General features: G+C 46.5%; 1 non-coding gene across 1 annotated transcript; it reads right to left on the bottom strand.

The window, feature by feature from the left end:
• Positions 1 to 883: 883 nt before the first annotated feature.
• On the bottom strand, positions 884 to 955 carry Trnaa-agc (transfer RNA alanine (anticodon AGC)). The gene has a single exon. It is a non-coding gene; the product is annotated as a tRNA-Ala (tRNA).
• Positions 956 to 8,993: the final 8,038 nt, after the last annotated feature.

Raw genomic sequence — 8,993 nt, 5'->3', positions numbered from 1 at the left:
GGCCTCACACATGCCAGGCAACTGCTTTACCACTGAGCCACAACCCCAGCCCCCATGCACATCTTTTTTTTAAAAAAATGTTTATTTATTTTTTAGTTGTAGTTGCACACAATACCTTTATTTATATGTGGTGCTGAAGATCAAACCCAGGGCCTTGCAGATGCTAGGCGAGCACTCTACCACTTAGCCACAACTCCAGCCCTCATGCACATCTTTAATGCCAGCATCTAGGGACAATTGAAAGAAGGGTCCAAGTTCAAGGTAGCCTGGAAAATTTAGCGAGATCTTAAAGACTTAATGAGATCCTGTGTCAAAATAAAAAGAACTGGGAATGTCGTTCATTGGTTGAACCCCTGGGTTCACTCCCTAGTACTAAAGAAAAAAAAAAAAAGATTGAAGACACCTTGGTGGTAGGAATTAGAATTGCCTAGTTTCTATACTTTACTAGTGGGGAAACTGAGGCCTAGAAAACTTGGTCAAATCATGTCCAAGTCACAGATAATTGGGATCAGCTCTCGAACCCAGCTTTCCCAACATAAGTCAAGAGTGCCAAGAAGGTCAATTTGACTGGGCACAGTGGTGCACTCTTGTAATCCAGTGACTTGGGAGAGGCTGAGGCAGGAGGATTACGAGTTCAAAGCCAGCCTCAGCAACTCAGTGAGGCCCTAAGTAACTCAGTGAGACCCTGTCTCAAAACAAAACATAAAAAGGGCTGGGTATGTGGCTCAGTGGTTCAATCCCTGTTACAAAAAAAAAAGGGGGGGGGGAGTGGTGTCCTACTAAGATTGACATATAGGCAAGTACAACACACCACTGTTGAACCTAAGAGTTCTAGTTTTTTTTTAAATATTTATTCTTAAGTTGTAAGCTTTATTTTACATTTTTGTGGTACTGAGGATCGAACTCAGTGTCTCGCGCATGCTAGGTGAGCACTCTACCACTGAGCCACACCACAGCCCCAAGAGTTCTAACACCATGTTAAGGCATATCAGAAGACCTTGCTCAGCCTCATCTTTGAAAATGATGGAAATAACAAAATGCAAATAACAGGAGTGTAAATGACTTATGGAATGGCCTTAGATTAGCACCCAGCAGTTAGTGGGTGTTCAGTTTGCAGTATCTAATATTCATTTATTTCTCTTTGCCATTTCTCCTCTCTAACATTTTGCCTCCCAGGTCAAGCACTTCTCAGTACAGTGCATTAGGTAATACTGGGGACTACTGCTTCAGCCACTTGTTAGCAGGGTGATCTTGCACCGGTTACTATTTACAGATTCTGGGCTTCATCAGTAAATTGGGAATGTATTACCAGTATCTACCAAACAGTAGTGAGGTGGAAATAACGCATGCGATGGGATTCATGTCCCTGTACTACAGTTGAGAACCCTATTCATGAGACACACCCAGTCCTGGGGACACAACTAAAGTGAATGTACTTCATAAAATTCACCAGTTAAGTGCTCAGTAAATGTGAGCTACTTCTGTTACCTGTTACTTCCACAGCTATGCCTCATCTATCACCAATACAGGCTGCAGAGCTCCTGACCCATCAGGAAGAGGCTGGTCCCCAACCATCAGCCAAGCAGCAAGGAAAGACATCAACTCACCTGATCTAGCTGATTTTCAGGTGCCTGCTTGAAGTCAAGAATTCTGAAAATTTTTTTTTTTTTTTTTTGTACTGTGGATTGAACCTAGGGGCACCTGACAACTGAGCCACATCCCCAGGCCTATTTTGTATTTTATTTAGAGACAGGGTCTCACTGAGTTGATGAGCACCTCAATTTTGCTGAGGCTGGCCTTGAACTTGCAGTCCTCCTGCCTCAGCCTCCTAAACCGCAGGGATTATAGGCATGTGCCATCACACCCAGCTCTCAGCCCTTTTTTATATTTTATTGAGAGGCAGCATCTCACTGAGTTTCTTAAGGCCTTGCTAAGTTGCCGAGGCTGGCTTTGAACTCATGATCTTCAGGCCTCAGCCTCCTAAACTGTGGGATTTCAGGCTTGTGCCACCATGCCCATCCTGAAAATGATTTTTGTAAGCATGGCAATGACCTGGAAGAGCCCCTGCTGCTCACAGACACAGAAATGTCAAGACACAAGCCCAGGATTGATTCACCCATGTCCATGCTTAAGGTACAATTCTGCAGGAAGATACCCTTCTTCAGCAACCTGTGCCTAAGGAAGCAGGATGGCCTTGTTCCGGTGGGAGGATGGAGTGGTAGGTCCTTTTAGACATGAGGAGCTTCCCCGCCATTGCCTGCAGGGGGCGCTGTTGACATGGCAATTCTGTCAAGTGGAAAGCCAAGCCAGTTTCAGAGCCAGAGAAACTGGTTCTGTACTTCCAGAACCTCGTTTTTGTCCTTTAGAAAGTGGGTTTGACAACAAATCTGTGAGGCTTCAATGGGACCCAGAGAAGTTTGTGAAAGAAAGCAAAACACACATGCACAAATTAACCTCTCTACATCTCAGTTTATGCATCTATGAAGGGAGATAACCATAGGTTCCTCCCTGTGGATATCCAAACATGTGGAAAAAAAATAAAGTGTCTGGTACCTTGGAAGCACCAGCAGGTGGTGATAAGAGACAAAGTGCCCTGCCGATTCAGAACATCATATCCAGGTCTTGTCTCCTGCCTCTTGGAGTTCCAGCTGCAGAATCAGAAACAAGGCAACTGTTAGCTACACTGAAAGCCCAGGCTGCTTCAGACCTGCCACTGACCTCTCCAGTCTGTCTACACCACTGATGGGATCTCAGGTCCTCTGAGCCCAGAGGATGACTTACAACTAATCTATGACATGGAGTGCCGCCTATGGGAAGTCACCGCTGACTGATATTTACTCATTCAACACACTCTGCTAACACTCTGGATCTAAGCCCTAGGGATGCAATGTTAACTAACAGGACTCTTGACCTTGTGGAGCTCACAGTCCAGTTAGGAGATGAATACAGCATCAGGCTAGAATGAAGGAAAAGCTGGGGGCTGGAAGAGCCCAAAGGAAGCAGCTGTCAGATCCCTGGGAGTCAGTGAAAACACCCTGGAGGAGGAGGAAATGTGGAACATCTACGGAATGAAAAGGGGTTCTGTGAATATTGAGATGAAGGAAAGGATTTCAGACAGGAAGCCTAGGGTGCAAGCAGATGTGGCACAATCAAGACTTTCATAGCGTCAGGACTGGAAAGTAGAGGAGATTTGGACAGGGGGGCCCATCAATTCTCTCCATCCACCCCTGCCTCCTCCAAAGCTACCAACAGGGAACATTCTTTTTTTTTTAAAGATTTATTTTTTATTTTTTTAGTTGTAGTTAGACACAATACCTTTATTCCATTCATTTATTTTTATGTGGTGCTGAAGATCGAACCCAGGGCCATGCACATGCTAGTGAGTGCTCTACCGCTGAACCACGATCCATCCCAGCCCCCAACAGGGAACATTCTTGTGTCCTATCTATGCCTCAAGTCCTTCCATTTGCTCACCCACTGCCCAGGTAAAAGAACTACTTCTTGCTCTCATGGGGGGCTCTTTGTCTAGCAGGGGTCAGAAAGCACAGGCACCAGGAACTCCATTAGCTCAAGTCATGAGCTAGGTACTAGATGTGCACCTAGGTAATGAGCAGGGCACCCAGCACCAAATAGTAGTGATGGAGGATGAGGAAGGCATTCCAGGAGACAGCCAGTTCTCCAGTGGGACACAGTGGCATTTCAGAGCAAGTCTGTGATTTTCTTTTTTTTTTGGTACTGGATATTGAATGCAGAGGCACTTAACCACAGAGCCACATCCCCAGACTTATTTTGTATTTTATTTAAAGACAGGGTCTGTCCACTAAGTCCCCCTCACAGACAGTAAGGCCTCAAGGTCGGCTTCTTCCTCCACCACTAACCTCTCCAGATGCTAGAAGGCAGAAGCAGAGTGCCTGCTCTGGTGTGTGTGACTGGTCCCTGGTCCAGGCCCAGTCTGAGTTCCTGCAATCTTCTGACCATAGCAAGTGACTGCCTTAGGGTTGAGACAGAGGTTTCAGAAATTTTCTTGGCACATCTCTCTCATGATGGCATCTGCCACCTTTGGGTGATGGCAGGCCGCTGCCAGGCCCTATATGTCCCCACACAGCCTAACTACAGAGGGATGCGCCACAGTGTAGCTGTCCCTGAGAAGGGCAAGCTTCACGTCCATTGAGCCTGGAGATGGGCCCACTTTTTTTGTTGTTGTTCTGGGGATTGAACCGGTGCTTTATCACTGAGCTGTACCCCCAGTCCTTTTTATTTTTTTGTTTTCAGACAGGGTCTTGCTAAGTTGCTGAGGGCCTTGTTAAATAGCTGAGACTGGCCTTGAACTTGTGATCCTCCTGACTCAACCTCCTGAGTTGCTGGGATGATAGCTGTATGCCACTATGCCTGGCTGGGTCCACTTACTTGTAAGAGCCTCTTTTAAAGCCCAGTTATGCCTTGTTGACCTGCCAACAATGACCATGAGGAATGAACTTTTATCCATTTGCTATTCATCTCAAGACCCAACATTTCAATTTAAATTCTTTGGCATAGAATCTTTCTAAAATGGACTATGATTTTCTTTTTTTCTAGCATAGAGATGAAGCATCACTAGAACCTGGCCACAGAACCCTACCCTGTGACCTTGGAAGGTCACTTTCTCTGATCTCAAATGTCTTACTCCATAGAAAAGGGTGATCCTGCACACCTGGCAGAGCCACTAAGAAACCACGTATGTAAGCAGAGAACGCAGTGGGCAGGTGCTCACCACATGGAGGCTGCCAAAACTGTTTTCTTGATGACTCAGGTTTACATTGTGACTATCAATCATCATTCTATGACTACTTTCTATTTATCTGACTCCTCAGCCACGGATGTCCAGAAAGCTGAGTTGACCATCACTTCAATTTCCTGACTGTATTGCCTGGAAAGTCTCCTGCCTTTCTGCCCCGGCAGAACAACCCAGAGAAAAGATAAAAACCCAGAGCTAGTTCTCAGCTCCGCATGCTTTCACCAATGTGCGAGAAGTAACCCTTAAAGCAAGGTTTCCAGTCAATTGTAATGGAACTGGGAAAGTGTTGGACCCCAGTGAATGTGACACATGACTGCAAAGTCTTATACTTGAGCTTACCTGCTGTGGAGCCCATCAGAACTAGGTTCAAATCCCAGCTGCTTTGTTTGCTAGCTGTGTGACCTGGGACAAGTTACTCAATCTCTCAGTCTTCATTTCCCAATCCAGGAAGCGGTACTAGTAGTCACATCTATTAAATAGAGTTGCAATGGAAGAGAGACCAGGCATAAAAGCAGAGGCACTTTCTCTTTTTCTTAGATGACCGCCTTCATTCCTATTGCTACTTAGCCTCTTAGTCTGGATAACAAAAAAGTATTGACAGCCATAGAGCATGTGTGATTAGCAAATCCCATGTGGTTACAAGACAAGGGTCCCCTAGGAAAGATCAATGAACTGTCTCATTCCCCTTCTTGGGAACCACAGGCCAAAAGTCATTCAACCATAGTTGCCCACAACAAGTGCTGGAGCAGAGCTGTGAATCCGCCCACCAGTTCCTGGCCTTTGGGGCAGGATTCAGCTTCCCACACTGTATAGTCCCAGAGCAGCGGATGGGGGGTTGGGAAGGCCTCCTGCAGGCTTCATGAGCTGCAGGCAGTCCCCAGTGGTTAGGTACGTGGGTGGAACCCAGGAGGGGGTTTATGCAAAACAGCTCGTAGTTCAATCTTTAATGTTTGCTTCCTAAAGGGAGGAGGGGTAGGGAGGCTGTCTCTCCTTTACTACACATCGGACTCAAACCAAGCAAAAAGAGGGCAAGTCTAGTGGGATGGGGCAGAGAAGGTGGGGGGAAGGGATAAGGAAGACAGAGAAACCGGGGAGAAAGGCACATGACGCAGCGGGAAAGGAGAGGAGAAAGGGAAAGAAATGGAGAAAGGCAGAGGAAGGACTGGCAGAGAATATGAGGCACCATGACCACTAGAGGGAGAGAGGTGAAACTCCGCTCAGCACTTCACGAAGAAGCAGAAAGAATCGCTAAACCCGTATAGGCAATTCTAGGAGTGGGGCGAGTTGCAATGCAGTGGCAGGGCTTGAGCCTCAGCAAAGGTGACTGCACAGCTGGAGCTAGGAGGCTTCAGTCTGGGGACTTTCAGGGCCCCCTTCCCCAATCACTCCTCTGGGGGCCTCCCTCCCAGGGCCAAGCAGGCTGGGAACTGTCCATGACCCGGTGCTGAAATATCCAGGTGATCACCAGCCTCTCGGGCAGAACCTTGCAGTCATCATACAAGTACTTGTTAAGCACCTGCTGTATGCCAGCCACTATTCCAAGCACTGAGGAAAGCAGCAGTGGATAAAACATACAAAAATCCCTGTCCTTATGAAACTTACCTTGTAATGGGAGGAGTCAAAGAGGGAAAATAAAGTCAAGTCCTATGGAGAAAAAGCAGGAAAAGAAAATGAGGTTTAGCAAATGCACCCCAAGCAATGGTCGATGCTGTTCCTTATAAAGGATACAGTGGTGCAGGGAGTGGGCCCTCATATAGGATGTGTTGAGGGGCTGGGGTGCAGCTCAGTGGTAGAACGTATGCCTGGTATGCACAAGGTACTGGGTTCAATCCTCTAGCACCAAAACAATACAAAATACAGGATGTGCTGACACTGGATCATGGGTCAGAGGGAATCTCAGCTGAGCAACCTGTCAGAGGTCAGACTCCTTCCCCAATCTCACCCCCAGAAAGTTGCTCATTCTCTTTCTGGGGACTTCTCATTCCTCTACCCTCAGACTACCAAGGCCTCTACTGTACAAGAGAAATTGGTTTCCACACTGTGTGTCCAGCATTAGCTTAGACCTGGATGACCTGAGACACTGGGCTATCGCTAACCCAGATAACCCACTTCCTTACTCTGGCTTCAATTTACTTAAGTAGTATATAAAACAGGAACAGTGATCCCTGACAAGTGAGGAGGTTTGAAGAGGCACCAAAGAAAACATGGTGAGTCTTCTCTGTTGTATACAAGGGAGGTAAAGGATTCCATCTCACTGGAGTCTCAGTTTTCTGAGTTCACTGTGGGGTTTAATCCCATCTAGTGGAATGAATGAAGTGAGTGGCAGCAATGTCTCGCAGATGTTCACAGAGAGCTTTATGGCTTTATTGTTCTTTTTGGAGGTATACCTATTGCATTAGTCTCATTTCTGTTACTCTAATATCTGAGACAATCAATTTATAAAGAGAAAAGGTTTATTTTGGCTCACAGTTCTGGAAGTTCCAGTTCACAAAGTTGGCTGCTTTGGGCCTGTGGTGAGGTAGCACATCATGGTGGGAGCACATGATGGAGCAAAACCATTCACCTCATGGCCAGGAGGCAAAGGAGAGAAAGAGGAAGAGACTGGAGTCCCACAATTCCCTTAGGAAACATTCCTAAAGGCCTTCCATTACCCCCCCACCTTCCCTCCCCCAGATTGGGGATTGAACCCAGGGGCACTTGACCCCTGAGATGGTCCTGAGTTCTTAAAATTTTTTTTGAGGCAGGGTCTCACTAAGATGCTGAGGCTGGTCTTGAACTTGTAGCCCAGAGTAGCAGGACTATCTGGCATTGCAATTAGGCCACACCTCCCAATAGCACCACCCTGAAAACCAAGTCTTTAACACACGGGCCTTTCAGGGGTATTCAAGATCCAGCCTATAGCACTTATGATCATCTTGAAAGTGCCTTAGGAGGCTGGGGATGTGGTTCAAGCAGTAGCGCGCTCCTCTGGCATGCGTGTGGCCCGGGTTCGATCCTCAGTACCACATACAAACAAAGATGTTGTGTCTGCCGAGAACTAAAAAAATAAAAATATTAAAACTCTCTTTCTCTCTCTCACTCTCTCTTTAAAAAAAAATTTTTTTAAAAAGTGCCTTAGGAAATGATGAGTTGGGATTTGAGAAGAACTTGAGAATCCAGAGACAATTTTAGAAGCTTGTGGGATATTATAATCTCAACATTTGGTGTGTGCCTATAGCATAACAGGTGCTCAATAAGCAATGAAGGGATGGAGGGAAAGGAGGGAGGGAGAGAGGGAGAGATGGATGGATGGAGCATGGAAGGATGAAGGATGGATGAAATAATAAGTTGTTCTATTTAATTCCAAGTGGTAAGAACCATAGGAAAGAAGGTGAAAGTGATTTGAGGCACACAGATTCAGGGCAGAATCATTCTTAGTTCTTCTAGACCGAAAGTTTGTCTGGAGGACTAATGGAATTCATTCTTTCATTCACTCATCATTCATTCACACAATGACACAGAGTGAATGTACTGCTAAGACTTAACATTGGGGACCATGGAACATTCAGGAGGGGACAATTACCTAAATGTGGGGAGGGGCAGGAGGCCAAGGATGGCTTTCTAGTAAGCCTGAAGGGTCTTTGGGGGGAATGATCTCAGGGTTCCAGATCTTGTGCCAATTTTCCAGCTATAAAAAAATCATACTTTGGATTTCTGGAATCTGTAGGAAGCTGTAATCTGATGGGTGAGGTCTCTGGCCCTAACAAATCTATCTTGCCCCCTCCTATTTTACTCCCATCCCTCCTATCAGCCTTCCCACACCCAGAGCAAGTATCTGCATTCTGCAGAGGACTGATGAGACTCAAAGTAAGAAGGATCAAATGGCAAAATTCCAAGCAGAATGAAAAATAACTGGGGAGCCATGTGACAGCAAGAGGGTCCTGCCCAAGCACCCCTCTACCCCATGCCTTTCTCCAGTACCTCAGACCAACCACTCATCTCATTCTCCCAGCATCACCTGCAAACCAGCCCCTCTGGCCCCTGCAAACCAAAGCATGACTGGACCTTTAAGTGGGGGAAAAATGCTTCATCATGTTCTGCTTCTCCATGCAAAGCCAGAAACTCCCTTCCCCCTCTTCCCTGCTCCCCAGCGCACTCTCCTTCCAGTAAAACATGGTTAAAGGAACAGCACCATCACTTCCCCAGCTCTGAGGGTCTGCCTAACACCAGTTGTCTGGGC

This window comes from Urocitellus parryii, chromosome 3, assembly GCF_045843805.1.
Source record: "Urocitellus parryii isolate mUroPar1 chromosome 3, mUroPar1.hap1, whole genome shotgun sequence".
Taxonomy (NCBI): Eukaryota; Metazoa; Chordata; class Mammalia; order Rodentia; family Sciuridae; genus Urocitellus; species Urocitellus parryii.
This window is presented reverse-complemented; position numbering and strand designations above follow the sequence as displayed.